The sequence below is a fragment of the Dipodomys merriami genome, unplaced genomic scaffold, assembly GCF_024711535.1.
Source record: "Dipodomys merriami isolate MVZ:Mamm:240054 unplaced genomic scaffold, mDipMer1.0.p SCAF_164, whole genome shotgun sequence".
NCBI lineage: Eukaryota > Metazoa > Chordata > Mammalia > Rodentia > Heteromyidae > Dipodomys > Dipodomys merriami.
The window spans coordinates 2,133,808-2,156,296 of NW_027202982.1; the positions used below are offsets into that span (position 1 = coordinate 2,133,808).

At 37.8% G+C, this 22,489-nt stretch overlaps 1 long non-coding RNA gene across 1 annotated transcript in view; it reads left to right on the top strand.

Moving 5' to 3' along the window:
- LOC138828796 (uncharacterized) overlaps nt 1-22,489 on the top strand; it is a 188,907-nt gene that overhangs the window by 30,092 nt on the left and 136,326 nt on the right. Inside the window, exon 6 of the long non-coding RNA XR_011372365.1 lies at nt 13,093-13,164. This is a non-coding gene — a long non-coding RNA (uncharacterized lncRNA). The remainder of the gene's footprint in view (nt 1-13,092; nt 13,165-22,489) is intronic.

Sequence of the window (22,489 nt, forward strand, 5' to 3'; positions counted from 1 at the left end):
ATTCTTCCTGGCTGTGTACTTCTGAAAAAGTAGCATTAGCTATCTATGGTTTTAGAAATTCCTTTTATTTTTCAGAACAGCTAGGAAAAAACTACAAATAATAAAACAAAATAATCTGTAACAGAGACTCTTTTTTTAATAAAAAGGAAAAGCCCTCATTTCAGAGAGGTAAGATTGGTCAAGTATTTTAGGTAATGAGAAAGGGAATTTTTCTTAGCCAAACAGAAATGAGGGTTTTAGTGTTTTTAAGGGACCTCCAGAAAGTACTGGTGACTCCTCTTTGTTGTGTTGTCTTTTCTGAGACTCTCCGAATATGTTAGAAAGATCCAAGTAATTAATGATCTTCAGTGTCTCAGATGATAAGGATTATCACTAAACTTTCTTTTTCCCACCTATATTGCCAGCTTCTTTTAGAAAAAGTATGTGCATCTAGCGTTTAGAGGATCTTAAAGGAGTTGGAGAGATTTCTTCACAAATCTGGACAAATTTAACATATGAATACAAAGCTCTATGTAATAGTACTGGGATAAATGTATAACTAAAGTATAGAAGAAAAAATTTCCCCACGTGTTCTGTAGGTCAGTGAAATGTTAATGAATGTTCAGGCTAGTATGTGGAAAGATTATATGGTTAGGTGAGTTAGGGAATGCTGTACCCAACTGAAACAGAAAGTTAATGAGGATTATACATAAAGAGGATTATAGATACCCAAACGGAATAGATTTTCTGCTTATTTGATCACACAATGTTATTCATGGGGTAGGTCAGAGGACGAGATGCTCCTCATTTAGAGCACTAAGAAAATGTTTGAGTACATAAAACTAAAATGTTTTTTTGTTTTTGGTTTTTTTTTGTAATTTTATTTTATTTTATTTGAGAACATACTGTACAGAGGGGCTACAATTACATGGGCAGGATAATGCATACATTTCTTACCAAGCATTGCAGCCTCCTCCTTTGTTTACCCTTCACCTCCCTTCCCAGCCTCCCTCCTCCCCCCACCTAACTATACCCCACTTCCCTCCCACACCGACTTTGTAAAGCTGGTTTTGATATGACATTTTGTACTTCTCATTGTTGCAACAGGTCCACCTGAATCCTTAAACCACTTGTTTGTCCCCATCTCCTCCACATGTTATACTGACATCAAATATAGTGAAAGCGGGGGTTACACTGTGGGGGAGGGACATACAAAGCAACAAAGAAATAATCTTATAAATGCGTTAGAAACACATGCATGAAAGAAACGAAATCATTAAAATACATATTTAAGGGTTCATTTTCCTAACATCACATTATCTGACCTTTTTCGCTTGACTCATACCTATACTAGATATTGCAAATAAGGGAAACCATGGGACCTATGCTTCTTTGGGCCTGGCTTACTTCACTTAATATAATTTTTTCCAAACCTTTCCATTTCCTAACAAATGGGGAAATGTCATTCTTTCTGATGGAGGCATAGAATTCCATTGTGTATATATACCACATTTTCTTGATCCATTCATCTACTGAGGGGCATCTGGGTTGGTTCCATATCTTAGCTATGGTAAATAATGCTGCAATAAACATAGTTGTGCTGGTAGCTTTAGTGTGGTCTTGTTTGTAAACATTTGGGTAAATGCCCAAAAGTGGGATTGCTGGATCATAGGGGAGATCTATGTGAAGTCTTTTTGAGGAACCTCCATACTGTTTTCCAAAGTGGTTGAACAAGTTTACATTCCCACCAACAATGAAGTAAGGTTCCTTTCTGTCCACATCCCCTCCAGCATCTGTTGTTGTTAGAGTTCTTGATTTTTGCTGTTCTAACTGGTGTGAGGTGATATCTCAATGGTGTTTTGATTTGCATTTCTTTTATGGCTAGGGATGTTGAACATTTCTTCTTGTGTCTATTGGCCATCCTTCTTTCTTCTTCATAGAAGCTTCTCTTTAAGTCGTTCAGCCACTTATTTATTGGGCAGTTGTTTCTTTGAGGATTTGTTGTTGGGTGGTTTAATTTTTTGAGTTCCAAGTATATTTTAGATATGAGACCCTTGTCCGTTGTATGGCTAGTAAAGATCTTCTCCCAATCGGTGGGCTTTCTATTGATCTTGCTAGCTATGTCATTTGCCCTGCAGAAGCTCTGAAACCTTATGCAATCCCATTTGTCCAACCTTTCTTTGATTTGTTGTGCTTCTGGGTCTCTATTCAGAAAATTTCGGCCTGAGCCAAGGAGACCTAATGTTTCTCCTATTCCATCCTGCAATGTTTTCAGAGTGTCTGCTTTGAGTTCAAGGTCTTTGATCCATTTGGAGTTGATTCTGGTACAGGGTGATATATAAGGATCTAGCTTTAGTTTTCTACATGTAGTTAAACAATTTTGCCAGCACCATTTACTGAAGAGGCTGTCTTTCTTCCATTCTATTGTTTTAGCTGCCTTATCAAAGATTAGATGGCTATAGGTGTGTAGGTTCATTTATGGGTTTTCAATTCTATTCCATTGGTCCTGAGGTCTGTTCTTATGCCAATACCAAGCTGTTTTGATTACTATGGCTTTATAGTAGAGTTTGAAATTTGGTATTGATATTCCTCCAGCACTGTTCTTTCCGTTGAGGAGCGTTTTTGCTATTCGGGGTCTTTTATTGTTCCATATGCATTTTTGGATTGCCTCTTCTATTTCCTTGAAGAATGAGGGTGGAATTTTGATAGGTATCGCGTTGAATTTGTAGATAGCCTTGGGAAGGATTGCCATTTTCACCATGTTAATCTTGCCAATCCAGGAGCATGGGAGGTTTTGCCATTTTTTAAGTTCTGTGTTGATTTCCTTTTTCAAGATTTTAAAATTTTCATCATAGAGGTCCTTCACTTCTTTGGTTAAGTTAATTCCTAGGTATTTTATTTTTTGTGGGGCTATTACAAATGGAGTTTCTTTCCTAATTTCAGCCACACTTTTCTCATTGTTGGCATATAGAAAAGCCATTGATTTTGGGGGGTTAATTTTATAACCTGCTACTTTGCCATAGTTTTGAATCAGCTTGAGTAATTTGGGAGTGGAGTGTATGGGATTCTTTAAATGCAAGATCATGTCATCTGCAAAGAGGGAGAGTTTTATTTCTTCTTTCCCTATTTGGATCCCCTTTATGTCTGCATCTTGTCTTATTGCTGTAGCTAGGCATTCTAATACTAGATTGAAGAGAAGTGGAGAGAGTGGGCATCCTTGTCTTGTTCCTGAGTTAAGAGGAAATAGCTTTAGTTTTTCAACATTGAGTATAATGCTGGCTGTAGGTTAGTCATATACAGCCTTTATTGTATTGAGGAATGTTCCATGGATTCCTAATTTTTCCAAAACCTTCATCATAAAGGGGTGTTGGATCTTGTCAAATGTTTTTTCTGCATCTATTGAGATAACCATGTGGTTCTTATTCTTGCTCCTGTTGATGTGATGAATAATATTAATTGATTTGCGTATATTGAACCAGCTTTGCATCCCTGAAATGAATCCTGTTTGATCATGGTTTATGATTTTTTGGATGAATTATTGAAGTCAATTGGCCAAAATTTTGTTGAGAAGTTTTGCATCAATGTTCATCAAAGAAATGGGTCTATAGTTCTCTTTCTTTGATGAGTCCCTGCCTGGTTTTGGGATGAGGGTTATGATGGCTACATAGAATGTGTTCGGTAGTGAGCTTTCTCTTTCAATTTCATTGAAGAGTTGGGGGAGTATTGGTGTGAGCTCTGCTTTGAAGGCCTTGTAAAATTCCACTGTAAAACCATCTGGTCCTGGACTTTTCTTAACTGGGAGGTCTGTTATTGCTGTTTCTATTTCAATGCTTGATATGGGCCTGTTAAGCTGGTTTAACTCATCTTGGTTTAGTTTTGGCATGTCAATATTTGCTAGGAAAAGGTCCATTTCTTTCAATTTCTCAAGCTTATTAGCATAAAGTTTTGAGAAGTATTCCCTTATAATGTTCTGAATCTTGGTTGTTTCCGTGGTGATGTTTCCATTCTCATCTCTGAGTTTATTAATTTGGGTGTGTTCTCTCCTTTTTCTGATAAGGTTTGCTAAGGGTCTGTCAATTTTGTTAAGTTTTTCGAAGAACCAACTCTTTGTTTTGTTGATTCTTTCTATAGTTTTTTTGGATTTTAATTCATTTAATTCTGATTTAATTTTGATTATTTCTTTCCATCTACTGGATTGGGGTTTATCTTGCTGCTCTTTTTCAAGGAGGTTTAGATGTGTCATTAAATTGTTAGTTTCAGATCTCTCCAATTTGTTGATGTAGGAGCTCAGAGCTATAAACTTGCCTCTGAGTACTGCCTTTGCTGTGTCCCAGAGGAGCTGGTAATTTGTGTGTTCATTTTTGTTGAATATCATGAACATTTGAATTTCCTGTCTAATCTCTTCCATGACCCACTGATGATTCAGCAGTGTGTTGTTCAGCCTCCATGTGATACCGGACATTCGTGGTGGCTTTTGGTGTTGAGTTCTAATTTTATTCCCTTGTGTTCATAGAGATTGCAAGGTATAACTTCAATGTTTCTGAATTTAGACAAGTTTGCTTTGTGGCCTAAAATGTGGTCTATTTTAAAAAATATTCCATGTGCTGCTGAGAAGAACGTGTATTCTGATGCTGCTGGGTGAAATGTTCGGTAAATGTCTGTTCAGTCTAGTTGATCTATGCAGCTGTTTAGATCTGCGGTTTCTCGGTTGAGTTCTTGCCGAGTTGATCTATCTAGTGTGGAGAGTGGTGTGTTAAAATCCCCAACAATTAATTTCTTTGGATCTATATGGGATTTGAGGGAAAGTAGTGTTTCTTTGATAAATTTGGGTGCTCCATTGTTTGGCGAATAGATATTTAGAATTGTAATATCCTCCTGAAGGAGAGATCCTTTAATTAGTATGTAGCGACCTTTTTTTATCTCTTCTCACGAATTTTAATTGGAAGTCTATTTTATCTGATATTAGGATTGCAACTCCCGCCTGGTTATGAGGGCCGTTTGCTTGGTAGATTTTGTTCAGCCTTTAACATTGAAAATGTGTTTGTTTTTATGGGCAAGATGTGATTCCTGCAGGCAGCAGATAGAAGGGTCTTGTTTTTTAATCCAACCAGACAGTCTGTGTCGCTTAATTGGAAAGTTCAGTCCGTTAACATTGAGAGATAGGACTGAGAGGTATTTGGGAGTTCCTGCCATGTTATCCACCTTCTTGGGGGCTGCGAAATCTGGGTTCTTCCTAAGGTTCTTGGATTCTCAGTTTGGGTGCAGTTTCTGGGCCTTTGTTGCGGTCTTGTTGGTTTTCTATGTGTAGGACATCTTTAAGAATCTTTTGTAGGCCTTGTTTGGTGGAGATGTATTGGTTCAATTTTTCTTTGCTATGGAAGGTTTTTATTTGGCCTTCAGTTATGAAGGAGAGTTTAGCTGGGTACAGTATTCTTGGTTGATATTTGTTTGTTTTTAGGGCATGGCATACGTCATTCCAGGCTCTTCTTGCGTTGATTGTCTCTGCTGAGAAATCTGAGGTAATTCTAATTGGTTTCCCTTTATAGGTGATTAACCTTTTCTCCTTGACAGCTTTAAGGATCTTTTCCTTGGTCTGAGTTGATCCTGTGTGGATTATAATATGATGGTGGGTTGTCCTATTCTGGTCTGGTATATTTGGGGTTCTAAAAGCTTCTTTTATCTGAATAGGCCTATCTTTTTGTATGTTTGGGAAGTTCTCTGCTAGGATCCTGTTAAACAAATTTCCTACACCATTAACTTCTGTTTCTAGGTGTTCCTCTACACCCATTATCCTTAGATTGGGCCTTCTGATGGTGTCTTCCAGGTGTTGGATAGACCTATCATATTTCTTGGACTTGTCTTGGATGGTTGCATGTACTTTCTCTATAATATCTAGGCTGTCTTCAATCCCTGAGATTCGATCTTCTGCATGGTCTAACCTGCTGTCAAGACTCTCTACTTTCTTTTTTATCTCTTTTCCTTCTAATTGGTCAGCTTTGATGGCTTCAAGTTCTTTGTTGAAGCTCTGTTTTAGGTCTTGTATGAATTTCTTTACTTCCTTAATTTGGTGTTCTGTGTTTGTTCTCAGATCACTTAGTTGATTGGTTATGGTTTCTTTGGACTCCCATTCCTTCTGTTGGGTTCCATTCAGCATTCCCTTTGTGGTCTCCCTGACTTCCTTCAGCTCTTTGTTAATGAATTCCATGAATGCCTTTAGTGATCTTTGTGTATTCTCTACCTGGTCTCTCAATTCCTGAATTACTCTTTGATTAGCTTCCTCCCACTTGTGGGATTCCTGTAGTTGTCTTTCTTCTGTTTCGTGGGATTCCTGCAGATCTCTTTGAGTGTTCTCTGCCTGCTCACGCCATTCCTCCCTTTTTCTTTGAGTATTCTCAAGTTGTTCACGCAAATCCTGTATCAGTTTTTGAGTAGCTTCCTCACGCTTATGTTATTCCTGTATAAACTTCTGGGATGCCTCCTCTCTCTCCCTATCACGCTCATACAGAGTCCTTTGTACATTGTCAAACTTCTCATTTATCATGTTTGCTAGTAGTGTTTGTAGAGCTTTTTAGGAACTCTCCTCTGGATTATTCTTTATCTGTTCTAATCCCTGATTATCAAGATTGGGAATTGAGATACCGGAATTTGCCATTTTTCTTGTGTTTTTCCGGCTTACTCTGCCCATTTGAGATGAAGATTGCACCAGTTTTGTGGTAGAACACTATCTTAAGGCAACCATCAACCAATGTTTGCGTTTGTACAGTCAATAGTCTACAGATACAATCTAGTGCAACAGATACATCTATTCAACATCAAACAACTATATGTTAAAGGACTTCAAACCGCAGAAAAGAATTTGGAAAACCAGAAATTATTAGGATTAGGGAGAGATGTGGGTAAAAAATAGGAATAGATTGGTGTGGGGAGGCACAGGGAGAGTTAACTATGTCCTAATCACAATACAGGAAATGGGTTGGGTAGGATGCAAGTAGAGAGAGAGAAAAAGAAGAGATGGAAAGGGGAATGGAAACAAACCAGAAAAAATAGAAACATAAAAATTAATGTTATTATAGAAGTTAAAAGACCGTCTATTTAGAGAGGAATGTGAATATGTTGAGAGAAGGGGAGGGACATAGAGGAGATGTGAAAAACTTTAAGGATGGTAAAGGGAGAAGAAAAGATCAGAAGTTCAGTAGAGCTAGACAAAAAACAAAAAGATAATTAAGAAAGAAAGAAAAAGAGAAAGAAGGCAAGAAAAGAAAGGAAAATGCTCATTCACATATTCCTAAAATAAAAATTATAAGAGGAGAAAAAAACAAGTTATTGGAAAACAATTATTTTTTCAGAAGAGGCAAAAATTAAAGATTAATAAAAGTTTTAGAAGGGAAAAATTTATATATATATATATATATATATATATATATATATATATATATGGTAACAATAAACAAAAAACAAACAAAAAAAAGAAAAGAAGAAGAAGAAAAATAAAAAAGAAAAAAAAGAAGTCTTTTGATTTTTTTTTGGGGGGGGGAGGGCTGGGAAGAATCCTGTATCTCCCTTTTGTCTGTAACCAGTCTCTTGTTGGAGTCTCTGGTCAGCTTGAGGTCCTGTGGCTTGTATGGTTTCTTAAGTCGGTTTGTTGGAAGAGGCAGAAAAATGCTCTGCTTTACCCAAGATTTTGAGATCCCCCTCCCAGGTTAGTTTTCTGGGAGGTTGATCTGCTTTGAGAATCACAAAAGAGGGGGATGTGGTGATGAGGCTAGGTTCTGGGTAGAGTTGAGGCCATTCAACAGACAGTAGCTTTTCCCGGGGGCTATTTTGTGATAAAGCTCACAGCGCCCAGCCTGGAGCCATTCTCAGGGTTTCTGTTTTTCAATTGATTGTGGTGGCTGCTAGAGGGAGGGGCAGCCTCTGGCTCTGGTTACCCAGTGAGGCAAGCCACTCCAATGGCTGGCGCCTGGGCTAGGTGACTTTTCCCTGGATGGAGCTGAGTCTGGCAGGTCAATTTGCCGTTAAGTTCTTGTGACCTGCTAAATGACTCGTTTTATTCCAAGGCCTGAGCTGGAGCTAGCAGCTCCTCCGAGCTTTGTCGGTATCCAAGATGGAGATCACCGGTGCTGGGGGGAGAGGGGTGGCCTTCCCTCCTCTGCTCCCTGAGAAGGAGTGAGGACGTCGGGCTTGTACTCACGCCAAGTCTTGGATCCTGGGACGTCCCTGGTCTGCAAACAGCCGGATGAAGATGTCCGCTCCTTGTCGGTTCTTGTTTGTGTTGAGTAGAATCCGCTCAATCGCTGCGTCTGGGTCCTTCGTCCAGGACTCTCTGTGTCTCAGGTATGACACAGCGGCGATGGTCGCCGCCACGACCCTGCCGCTGCAGCGGCAGCTGATGTGTTTCATTGGCTTCCCCTCTCTTGTCTAACTCTCTGTCCTGTGATGGCACACTTGGTGTGATTCTCTGGCTTAGGACTGTTCACTAGAACTCTAAAACTGCTTTCTATGCGAGAGCTTGTTCAGATTCCAGCTTCTCCTCCGCCATCTTCCCGGAACTCCTAAAACTAAAATGTTTTAAAATTAGAAATTAAGAGTTTTCAGGCATAAATTCTAGTTGAAACCAAATACAGTGGGATACTGCAAAGCCATTGAAATTCAGGTTATTTTTGAGACATAAAAAATGAATATTCTTGGGCTGAGAAAGTGGCTTAGTGGTAGCGGGTTTGCCTTGCATGCCTGAGGCCCTGGGTTCATTTCCTCATCACCACATAAGCAAAAAGAAAAAAGCTGGAAGTAGCACTGTGGCTTAAGTGGTAGAGTACTAGCCTTGAGCTTTAGAGCTGAGGGACAGTGCCCAGGCCCTTAGTTCAGGCCCCCCGACTGGATCCCCCCCCCAAATGAGTATTCTTGAGGGACTTACTGGCTCTGAATTTCTGCTGGTGGCTTCAGGATATATTGTATTCTGACTCTTCCCATCTCACTTAAACTAGACTGTACTTGCTTGGCACAGAGCATGAAGACTTCAAGCTGGTTGTTGAGTATTTATCAACGACTTCTAGAACCTTAGCAAAGATTATATGTGTCTTCTGAAGTTGCACATGACATTGTAATCACTAATATTATTTACATGATGAAGTTAATCATAGAACTAATTTTATTGCTATATATGAGTTACTCTGACTTACTCTGCTAATTCATAGTTTAATTCAAAAGAAAGTGTACATTTTTGTTAGATTAACAAAATGTGACAAATTTTAATTTAGAATTTCAAAGGCTAATAGAGTCTTATTATTAAGATCCATAGCAGTTAAAAGCTACTTATTATTGTATTTTACAAAATAATATTTTTGACATATATAATGGACTTTTAGAAAAGGCAAAAAACACAGAAAACAGGTTTTCTAACACACACACACACACACACACACACACACACACAGACGGACGCTTTACCTATTTATGCAAATCCAACTCAGTAAGTTTCAACAGTGACTTACTTTTATTTTTAATGCTGGATTACGGAACTTGAATTTAGCGAAATTTGAACAGGCTGAAATGACTAAATTTTGTAGAGGTAAATGTTATATTCTCCACTTAGAACTGTTAACTATCTCACTCACTCTGGAGCAGAATAATTTTACTTAGCACCGAGTATCAAAAATATCCTTTGCTTATCCATTGAGTAAATGTGCACTCAATTTACAAAAATGAATCTAATAGGTGAAAGGGATGGCATCAGGTTCAACCCAACAATAGCTTTTAATGAAGAAGTATAAGGCTGTCTCAGAATGTTCAGAAGAATGAAACCAAGATAGCAAGGAATTTCCAATTGTGCTATAGGAAAAGAAGCTAAAATTTTATGTTTTCTGAAACTTTAGGAAAACAAAGTTATGGAACACTATATCTGCTTTTAGGTATATAGCTTCAAATGGTAAGGTTCAATCGGTAGGTAAAAGCTCTCAGGGAATAGATTATATAGTTCTTTCAAAATAGTCTGACACAAGAAAATTTAGGAAGTAATTAGGTTGGCAAAAGATTGGAGACTTCCCTGAAATTATTGCTTCCATAGTGTTTAGTTTGATTTTAGGAAAATGTATTGAACATATATAACATCTCTTCTAAATTTATTATTATAGGCTCTTAAGGCTAGAATTAGGTGAATTAACTAATAGTTAATTACGTGACAATCAAAGGACAAGGGAAAATTTTGGAAAGAACTTCGAAATAGTACTGAGGAGAAATGAAACAAAAATATCATTAAGACGACTTTTTTTTTTTTTTTTGTCGGTCGTGGGGCTTGAACTCTGGGCCTGGGAGCTGTCCCTCAGCTCTTCAGCTCAAGGCGAGCGCTCTACCACTTGAGCTACAGTGCCACTTCCGGTTTTCTGGTGGTTTATTGGAGATAGGAGTCTCATGGTCTCTCCTGCCCGGGCTGGCTTTGAACCGTGATCCTCAGATCTCAGCCTCCTGAGTAGCTAGGATTACAGGCGTGAGCCACCAGCGCCCGGCATTAAGACGAGTTTTAAGAGTTTTCTTGAGCATGATTTGACTTTGCTGTGGAAATTTCTTGAGAGCTATTTGCTTAGTTTATGGATATCCACCAGTGTGCAGCCATGGGTAAGGTTTTGAGGATAGTTGTGTTTTAACTGGGATACATGAAGAAAAGTCTTAACTATAGGACTGTTAACACCATCTCTCATTTGTGTAGGCATCCTATGTGCCTTCTATATATAACACCTAGGATATTATGGTAATGAAATAATTCAATGAGACTGTAAGCATTTGTTGTATGCCAGAAAAGTTCTACACTGAAATTGGCTTTGTCTTCTAGAGTAGTGTAGACAATAGTTTCCACTCATAAGTTTTTTTTTTTGGGGGGGGGTCTGGATGTGGGCCTGAACTCTGGGCCTGGGTGCTGTCCCTCAGGTCTTCAGCTCAAGGCTAGCACTCTACTACTTGAGCCACAGCGCCATTTCTGGCTTTTTTTCTTTTTGCTTATGTGATGCTGAGGAATTGAACCCAGGGCCTCATGCATGCAAGGCAAGTGCTCTACCACGGAGCCATCTTCCCAGCCCCTTCTCTCATAATATCTTTGAGGTTGATTTTTAATTCAAGTTTCATTAATCAGTCATTCTAAAAGGAAGGATTTTCTTTCTTAAATTGAGATATGTCACAGTGCTCTAATTTACTTGTTTTTTTTTTATTAACTTGTGAAGAGGGCAAACAAATGCTTCAATATTAGTTTCAATAGTTCAACATTTATTAAACTGGTTGCTTTAATTTACATTCATTAATAGCAAATACTTTTATTGCAAACTATGCATTTTCTAATTATGAATCTGAGGTTAATATGATACTTAGTATTTAGGTTGGGTTTTTAAAATTTATTAACTGCTTAATTCATCCCTATTTTCTGGCTAATGTACAGTTGTCTTTCAAAGGGTTTAGAAACAGAGGGAAGCTGTGACTGCTTTCTATGGAGGGACAGTAGTCACTCACCTACTTAGAACTTTGAATAGAACTGGTTTCTATTGTGGTTGGAACAGTGTTGGCCTTTGATGCTGACGTTACTGTGGCCTTTGGAGATCATGTTAAGTGAGGTAAGGCAAGCACAAAAAAGCAAATACTGCATAATTTCACTCATGGTAGGACTTAAATTCTCAAAAATTGAAAATAGAACAGTGATTTTATAAGAGATAGATGTTAGGAATGGGAATGGAGAGATGGCCAGTATGTACAGAGTTATAATTCAGTAGAAGTAACTTGTATTTATGGCAGAGTGACTACGAAAATATATAATGCATGTTTCCAAAAGAGCAATGAGAGGAGTTTGAATGCTTTAACAGAAAGAAAGCATAACTATTTGAGGAGATAGAGGTACTCTCATTGTTGGCATACAGAAAAGCCACTGACTTTTGAGGGTTAATTTTATATACCTTGCTACTTTGCCAAAGTTTCAGATCAGCTCAAATAACTTGGGGGTGGAGTCTAGGGGATTCTTTCAATACAAGATCATGTCATTTACTAAGAGGGAGAGTTTTACTTCATCTTTCCCCATTTGGATCTTCTTAAAGATTGCATCTTGTTTTATTGCTGTAGCTAGGCAATCTAATACTAGAAGGAGTGGAGAGATGGACAGTCTGTCTTGTTCCTGAAATTAGAGGAAATGGCTTTAGCTTTTTGCCATTAAGTATAATGCTAGTTATAATATAAGTTGTAATGTAAGTTTGTCATACACAGCTTTTCTTATATTGAGGAATGTTCATTCTATGGATTCCTAGTTTCTGCATAGCTTTCATCATAAAGTGGTGTTAGATCTTGTCAAATTTTTTTCTGCATGTATTGATATTACCATTTGATTCTTTTCCTTGCTCCTGTTGATATGATGCATTACATTTATTGATTTGCATGTATTAAACCAGCTTTGCATCCATGGAATGAATCCTGTTTGATCATAGTGTTTGATTTTTTTGATGAATTGTTGAAGTTGATTGGCGAGGATTTTGTAGTTTTGCACTGATGGTCATCTGAGAAATGGGTCTAGAGTTCTGTTTCTTTGATGATTCCCTGTCTGTTTTGAGGATGACAGTTTTGGAGGCTTCCTAGAACGAGATTGGTAGTGAACTTTCATTTTCATTGAAGAGTTGGGGGAGTATCAATTGAGATCTGCTTCAAAGGCCTTGTACAATTCAGCTGTGAATCCATCTGGTCCTGGGATTTTCTCTTACTCTTCAGTTTTGAATTTATTTATTTTAACCTCCCGCAGCATGGAGAGTTGCTGCTGCCATGCTGCAGAGGGGTGGGGACTCTTCTGGCTGTTTATTCTGTGAAGAAAGTTGCCCTGCCTTGGGTGATCCTTCCCCCGTCTGGAAAGGTCAACTTTCCTCAGGATGGAGCTGAGTCCCACTGGTTGGGTTGCTTTGGCCTGTTGAAGAATGGCTCAGCAGTGTCGAATTCTAAGGCCTGAGGTATCTACTGGCTGCCCTGGCCCGGTCTTTGCCAGTATGAAAGATGACATACTTCTGGAGTGATAGGGGAAGAGCTACCTTCCAAATGCTGTTCTGTGAGAAGGAGTGGGAATGTCCTTTTGGGTACTCACACCTTCCCTTGGTTTTTCAGGCCATCTGTGATCTGCATCCATCTGTGGTCAGCAGGATGAAGATTTTTGCTCCTTGTCAGTTCACACTGGTGGTGAGTAGAAGATGCTTGCACTCCGTTTCTGGCACCTTTTTCTCAGGCTTGGTCTACTGCTATGTTGGCAGCCACAGCCACTGCCACCTCGGTCACTGGTGTATGCTCAAATCTGTCTCCTGAAACAGGCTGCCTGAATTTTTCCTCTCTGACCAAACTCTCTGTACTATGATGGTTCACTTGGGTGACTCTTCAGCCTTGGATTTTTCACTGGAACACTAAAACTGGTTTCTTCATGAGATCTCAGTTAGCTCCCAGCTGCTCCTCTGCAATCTTTGAAGTCTAAAAATTTTGTTTTGAATAAAAAATTCAGGAGAAGAGGATATAGATATATGTATATATATATTTATGTATATATGTATGTATGTATGTATACACGTGTATATACATACACATGCATGTGCACGTATACATGTATGTGTGTATTTACACACATGTATGTATATATGTATATATGCGTGTGTATACATTATATATATATATATATATATATATATATATATCGCAATCCCCTTCTGAGTATATAGTGAAAGAATCAAGATATGGGAATTTAGTTTTCTTCTTCCTTCTGTTATATAATATAATAGCTTTCAGGTCTCTTACACTTCAGAAGACTCTGAATAAGTGTGAGAGAACATCTAAAGATAAAAATTACTAGAATGAAAACAACTGGTTGTTCAATGTGTGTGCGGGTATGTGTGTGTACTTGTGCACATAGTGGCGTGTATCATGCATTAAGCATGTTAGAAAGTACAGTCAAAGCTGGTGCTTTGACAGCAAGTCATGTGACCTCTGAAATAACAGTCCTTCTGTGTTCATTCACCTGTTAAACTTCCTTCTCTTTTGTTTAAGAATAAGCACCTGGCTAGATTAGTTTAGGTCTTTCCATGTCACCTAGCTGTTTCATTTGCATCACTGGCTAAATGTCACCCTGAGCTGTGAAAACCTGCCTGTGTTGCATTATATTTTGTATCTTTTTATTCCACATACCTACTTTTTAAGTAGTTAGTAAATTTCAGGTACTACTGATTTATTCTGTGCAGCCAGAGATGAAAGGTTTAAACTCTGGAATCCTTGTGAAATAGATGGTAATTCAAAAGCAGTTTTAAATCTTTTATACAAAGCTAAAATATTAAGCCATTACTAGAATAACATAAAAGAGATACAGGTACCTCCCCAAACTCTAGTAAATAGCTTTTTCACTGTCTTATGATATAGGCTACTCTGAGTTCCTGTGTGTATTCTGTGCTGACCTGGTTTAGATAGGTAAATATATAATTGGTCTTCTTATTACTGTGATTTTTTTCAGCCAATTAGGATGAAGAGATACTGATCCAATAAGTTTATCCTAACCTGTCAAATCTCCAGCTAACAAAGATATATCTTGATGGAAACGCTTTCCTCTCTTCTTGTCAAGTTCTCGCTTTGCATTTTCTATAAACCAATACAATCAACCCTATATCACTTAGTTCCTGTTTCTTCTCTTAATCTTCCTTCCTATCATCATTTAGTTACCTCCTTTTTAATTCCTAGTTTACAGACTAACATTTGCTGAATATTACTTCTTTCTGTGAATCTTTGGATCCTTGAAAGTGAAGGAATCTCTGTTACACATTTCTCAAATAATCTTGTATTTTTAGAGCATATAGCACAATGGAAAATTGTCTACTATTTTTCTTTTTATAATTGAAAATGTTTTATTTTTAGTATCTTTATACATTTATGAATAATGTAAATGTAAGGAAATGAAAATGTAATCCAAAGTGGTCTAAAGCTTGTACCTAGTTTGAACAAGTTTCAACAAGTTATGAAATACACACAAACAAACACACACACACAAACACACACACAAACACACAGACACACACATATACTGTGGTACTGCAGAGTCTTGTGTGTTAGGCAAGGATTACCACTGTGCTATGGATCCACCTTAATATCAACTTATTATTATCATTATCATTATTATTATTATTATCATTTATATTTTTATTTTTATTATTATCTAACTTTATTCTTCAAGATAAACTATCCCAGGTCCACAAGTACATTTGAATCCTAGTTAGCACAGATTCCTCATAACAATCCCTTTTTTATTGTGAAAATACTGTACAGAAGGGTTACAATTACATGGGCAAAATAATGAGTACATTTCTTATTAAGCATTGTAGCCTCCTCCTTTGTTTCCCCTTCCCATCCCTTCCCATTCTTCCCTCCAACCTCCTCCCACCCCTCACCCAATCCTACCCCCCCACCAAAGTTGTAAAGTTCGTTTTCGACATAACAACTTGTATATCTCATTGTTGCAATGGATCCACTTGTATACCTATTTAAATGATTTGTTTTTTCCCTTCCCCTCCACAAATTATACCGACATCAAGTACAGTGAAAGCAGGGGATATACCATGGGGGAGGGACATACAAAGCAACAAAGAAATAATCTTATAAATGTGTTAGAAACAATCACCTGAAAGAATTTGAATTGATATCTTAGGGTTTATTTCTCTAACATCAACTTATCTGACCTTTTCTGCTTTACTCAGACATATACTAGATATTGAAAATAAGGGAAACCATGGGACCTATGTTTCTTTGGGCCTGGCTTACTTCACTTCATATAATTGTTTCCAAGTCTTTCCATTTCCTAACAAATGGGGTAATGACATTCTTTCTGATGGAGGCATAGAATTCCATTTGTGTATATACCACATTTTCTTGATCCATTCATCTACTGAGGGGCATCTGGGTTGGTTCCATATCTTAGCTATGGTAAATAATGCTGCAATAAACATAGTTGTGCTGGTAACTTTAGTGTGGTCTTGTTTGTGAGCATTTGGGTAAATGCCCAAGAGTGGGATTGCTGGGTCATAGGGGAGCTCTATATGTGGAGTCTTTTGAGGAACCTCCATACTGCTTTCCAAAGTGGTTGAACAAGTTTACACTCCACCAACAATGCAGTAGGTTTCCCTTCTGTCCACATCCCCACCAGCATCTGTTGATATTAGAGTTCTTGATTATAGCCATTCTAACTGGGGTGAGGTGCTATCTCAATGTTGTTTTGATTTGCATTTCTTTTATGGCTAGGGACGTTGAGCATTTCTTCATGTGTATATTGGCCATCCTTTTTTCCTCTTTAGAGAAGTTTCTCTTTAAGTCTTTAGCCTGCTTATTTATCTCATTTCTCATTGTCCATTCCTTAGGAGGCTGCCAAGCCCTAGGGGATCCATCCCCACCATCCCACCTCACAGAAGTTCCCCAGAGCCTAGCCACCAGAACTTGCAGCTTTGCTGCTGCTGCCTGTGCCACTGGCCTGCTGCCTACTTCCTCCCCTCACCAGCCTCTGCCAGGGCCTCACCACCCTTCCCACTGCCCCATCCCCTTCCCCAGGGTGGCCACCCCAGTGGCCTTCTCTTCCCTCCGTACCACTCCCAGTTCCAATGCCAGCATGGGTACTGCTCTGGTGAAGACAACTCCATGGCCCAGGCAGCATCAAAATGGCCACAGTGTGCCGCCGGCTGAGAGATGGAGACAGCATAGGTTTCTCTGACCAGTGGCTTTCCCTTCACTTACTCATATATACATTTCATTGTATTAATTTAGTGCTTAATTTTTGGATCTTATTAGTATCATCTCATTAAGCCTTTGTAGGATAGCTGGTAGAAATATAGCCCCCAAATTCAGATTCTCTTATTTAATTCTTTTGAGATTCAAAGATATTTTATGTAATAATAATAGTGAACTCTCATTTCCATAGCATAGTGCTGTTCAGAAAATAATTGCTTATGTATCTGTTATCAATTATTTACAACACTTGAAAAATTTAAAAGTTCAACTACTACAGGAAGATCCTTGATTCATGTTGAGTGGATGTTTGTGAGTAGGTTGAGCTGTTGCATACATTCGTGTGGGGGGGTGGGGGGGTGGGTAGGGGAGTGTACATGTATATTGAAATCATGAATACAGTCAGCTGTTTCTTGAAGATTTGTTGTTGGGGGACAATCCCCCTTTTTTAAATCTTTACTTGTTGAAGAAATCTGTGAAATGTTGGTAGAATTTGCAACATTCTAAAATAGGCTGATTATATTTTTGATTATAATCGAAATATGGTGATTATAATTTTTCCTATATTGTAATATGCTGTATATAATATGGTTATGTCAGTGGGTTTTACAAAGTCAAAATTGAGATATTCACAGAAGTAGTTAAGTAGTATAATGAACTTCATCTCTTAGCTAACTTGAGGGTTTAACTCTTCTTTTTTTTAAGGATTTAACTCTTGGCTAACCTTCCTCTCTACCCAATCACTTCCCTTCACCTGGTTTCTGCTATGTACAAATTACTCAAATCCTAGCACCTTAAAACAACTATTTGCTCATAACTTTATAAATCAGAATTTCAAGACAGGTATGGTTTGATACTTTGGTGAGTTTCTATACAATGGCTATCAGATACTTTCTGGGCTACATATCTGAAAGCTTTCTCAGCGTAGATGTACATAATGGTACATTTGAGGTTATGGGTCACTATTGCTGGCTGATACACAGTGTGTGATGGCTGAAGGCCCTATGTTTAATCATCTAAAGACTTATTTACTCACAGTGTAGTATCTGAGCTGAACTAGATAGAGATTATGCTTTTATCTAAACTATTGCTATAGGGGCCCTCCAGCCTGAGGTGGGAAACAACTAATGCCTTTTATTTGCTGTTCCTTTTAGTATAAGGTCTCAATTGATTTCTACTTTCTCAGCTTTTTGTGCACCTGGGACCATAGGCACACCCCTACCATGTTAGGCTCAATCCAGTTTTGTGGTGTGTGTGTGCGTGCATGCATGTGTGTGTGTGTGTGTGTGTGTGTGTGTGTGTGTGTGTGTGTGTGTGTGTGTGTTGTGTATGTGTTGGTATTAGAGATTAATCTCAGGCCTTGGGCAGTCCCTCAACTATTTTGCTCAAGACTAGTGCTCTACCACTTGAATCACAGCTCTACATCCAGCTATTGTGGGTTAATTGGAGGTAAGGTTCTTACAGAATGGGCTGGTTTAGAATCTTGATCCTTAGATTTTAGTCTCCTAAGTAGCTAAGATTACAAGTTTGAACTACTGGTGCCTGGTTCCCTTTGGCGTGTGTATGGGGGGATTGGTGGGAGAGGGGCAGGGTGGGGTTGGGGCAGGGGAGTGGGAGGGCCGGGATGGTAAGGGGAAACAAAGGAGGAGGCAACAATGCTTGATAAGAAATGTACTCCTTAACTTTACCTTGCTCATGTAATTGTAACCCCTCTGTACAGTATTTTCACTAAGAACCTTATTAATAAATTTCTTTTTAATAATTCTATAACGTGATCTTATGTTCAGTGTAGCCAATCCCCATTTGCACATAGGCAAATAGACAGCTGTCTATTGGTTCCTCCATAGTACAGCATTTAATACATGGCTTATCCTTCATGGCTGTAAGCACATTCCACTGATCAGGAACCACAGTCTTTACCTTATTTCTTAACACACTTTTCCCGTGTTCTGTTTTGTCCTCTCTCCTTAAAGGAAACTGGCAGTTCTTTTTCTGGCAAAAGTTGTGCCCATGCTCCTGATTCATGGCTTCTCTATCCTCTGGGGAATAGGCAAAACTGAGTTCACCTTAGTGAAGCCTGTATAGTGAAGCACACCGAGGAAAAGATTTCTTACTTACTATAACTGAGAAGAAATGTTTTGTGTTGGACTTTGTGTAGCGGTCCTCCCCCTATGCAAGTATCATGAGAAAAGGTATTTCTTTTTTTGGTACTAAAGTTTTATTGTTTTGAATATGATTGCTGTAAAAGATGCAGGAGGGATAGTCCTTCCTCCTTCAAATACTGCTTGCTCAGCGTCTACACATTCCCTGGGTGTAGAGTTGTTCAGTGTTGGGTATAACTGAAAAAAAAAGATATTTCTGATCTTAAGCTATCACATTGGACTACTCAAGTTTCTTTCTTTTTTGTTGTTGTTGGTTGTGGGGCCTGAACTCGGCCTGGGTGCTGTCCCTCAGCTCTTCAGCTTATGGCTAGCGACTTGAGCCACAGCACCACTTCCAGCTTTTTTCTGCTTATGTGGTGCTGATGAATCGAACCCAGGGACTCATGCTTGTAAGGCAAGCACTCTACCACTGAGTCAACTTCCCAGACCTATTCAATTTACTTGATAACACTACTGGAAAACTATAGAAGGTATCTATGAACATTCCATTCCTTTATGAGTCACCTAACCCATTAGGTTTTCTGTAATTGGTCATAGCATTCTTCAGAGCAAGAACGAAAATGTGATACTTAACTGTGCCTACCCATAAGAGGTTGCTATTGGGAAGTTTCTTGGGTCCCCTATGCTCCTGTTTGGTCTTCTGGGAACATTTTTTCACCAACTTGTTCTTAGACTGTGGATCTGAATAGGTGAGTACCTTCTTTCCTTTCCTTGCTGTGTAACACTGTCAGTCATATGGTTTGTGTAATAATTGTCTTGTACCTCTTAATTCTTTTATTTATTACCATTATGGGGGCATGAACTAAGGATTGGAACGGTATCCCCGAGGTTGTTTGTGTGTGTGTATGTGATGGCTAGTTGTCTACCACATGAGGCTCTTGAGTAGCTAGGACAATAGGCATGAGCTACAAGCATAGTGTCTCTTTTCCATACAAAACTTTACAGTTCACAAGACTAGAAATAACCTTTGTCTTGCTCATCATTGTATCTTCAGCCTTTAGCAGAGGCTATGTACATAAAACTGCCTAAAATAATTTCTTAATTGAATTGTGAATGAATAGCCCTCAATTAGTGGTAGCTTATTTGTTTATTATTTTGACACGAATATTGTTCACTATATCAATACTCAAGTATAGAATAGTTAAAGAGTGTGTCAGGATATGAGTATAGCAAAGGAACTTCTAAGTTGAGTTATTCAAAAGAAGTCTGGATTTGAGGTGATTACACAAAGAGTAATACAGTATCCCTAATTGTATCAGAAGGGCCAGATAACAGCAAAGCAACAATTTAATGACTTCTAATATATGCACCAGTCATATGTTAAGAAATTTTGATGAAGAATAATCATCCAATCTTTGATTTAAAGTTTATTTATTTTTTTTTCTTTTCTTTTTTTTTTTCTTTTTGCTTATGTGGTGCTGAGGAATCGAACCCAGGGCCTCATGCATGCAAGGCAAGCACTCTACCCCTGAGCCACCTTCCCAGCCCCCCAATCTTTGATTTAAAGGCAATTGATTGAATTTTTATTAATAAGTTATTTTTTTTACTATGAAAATACCATACAGAGGGGTTACAATTACATGAACAAGGTGATGAGTACATTTCTCATCAAGCATTTACCTCAAGACTCAATTTGTTTTTCTTTCTTGCTATTGTTTCTAACATATTTATAAGATGATTGATTTCTAAGTTTAGTCTGCTAGTTATAATTTTTAAAGCTCCAGATACCATTTCAGTTATATATTAATTTTCCTTGAAGAACTTTCTACTTGACCTCATTGTTTTTCACATCCAGCATGGCTTTATAATTAAACTTTATTTGGGGCCTATTGGCTTTATGCCTTATAAACTTGAAGCACTTTTTATATATCTATGTGAACTTCAAGAGAGATTTCATTTTTTCCCCCTCACAGAACTCTGGTGCCTAGACAAATCATGCTAAACAACTTGAAATACATTTTTATCATCTAAACTTTTCAACATCATAACAAACCTGGTGGATTTTCCAAGTTCTTAGTAACCAACAATTTGACTCTTATTGGCTTCCAATCTATTAGTTTGATTTGTGGATTATAGAGTCATACTAGATATATGTTAAAAATGTCAGTTTGTAAAGCTTTATGTCCAACTAAAATGACTAGAGATTTAAAAATCATTCTAGAAAACCAAGTACAAGGATTATGTAATGTAAAAACAACGTAAAACATTTGTAACAAAGGAAATATGATTTAACTGCATCAAAAATTATTTAACAGTATAGAAAAAAACAGAAGTACGCAAAAAAAGTTACTCCTAAATCAGTTATTCTTATTTTAAAGGGGATTTAATTGGGGTTGGAAGCTTGGCTCAGTTGGTAGAGCCAATGAGCGAAAGCAGAAGGATACTGAGTTAGAGTACCGGTCTCGGACATAAAATTAAAATAAATCAAAGGGATTTGACAACTTAGACAAACTCACCATATAAACAATCACTAGATGTTTTTTTAGGGTATCAATTTAATACAAATATAAAAAGACTGGGTATTGTGAAGCAAAGTTGTTTGATTTGCTTAACATAGAACAACAACAGATTTTTAACTTTCAGTAGATATGTTTTTCTATGCCTTCAATTTTGATGTCTGTATTTCGAAGGGCTCTTTACTAGGTCTTTTTACAAGACTTTCAGGATGAAGTGAGTGTAGTGGTTCAAGAAACAAAAGCAAAAGTGGCTCATTTTCTAATGGTTTTGGGAAAAAATACAAAACTCGCAACAAAATCATGTACAACTCCTCCACTGGAGGAGAATCAAGATAATTCATAAATATTTATGCTCTATTTAATTCAGACTGAAAAATTTAATACTACCTAGAAAGATTTGTAGTTTAAATTAAAAGTCTGATTTCCCTTTTTCTTTTTCTTTGCCCTAAGAATGAGCTGAGCAATAAATGTATGGAAGTTTTTGTAAAAAAAAAAAATAGAAATAAGTTTGTATTTTTATGGGTCTGACTTTTCCATATGCAGTGCAAAAGACATCAGTAGACTTCTAAGACCCCCAGCTTAGGAAAAAATGTGATCTATAACAATCCCATCCAGACAAGTCAGTTGATCTTCTTTCTCCTCTATAGAAGGTTCTGTATACGAACTTCTGAAAGAGAGTATATAGCCTGGTCAGATCTTTCACGACTAAATATAAGGCAAGGTACTCAGAAAAAACAACTTTTTCCTTCTATTTCATTTCTTTATCATTTCTACCACAGATGGTTCCCTCATCTATTTATGATCTTGCTACTGGGATAATAAATAAGAATACAAAAGTGAAACATTTGTTTATTTGAATTTCTTTTCTGTATTTTTAAAAATATTTTTTGCTCTCTGAAAGCTCATCTGGATTAGATGTATATAATGGTGCAGTTTTAGTACTGGTCATGGATGCTAGGTCCTACATGCTGTGATAACTCAGGCCAAATCTTCACAGATCTAAAGGCTTGACTACTCTCATGTGTGGTCCTTGGGCTGGAACAATTAAAGACAAGGACTGCTACCTGAACGGCCTCCATGAAGCCTCTTTACCCTACCAGTAGGGGAGCTACTAATGCTTTTTTGTTTGCTATTTGTCTATCTTAT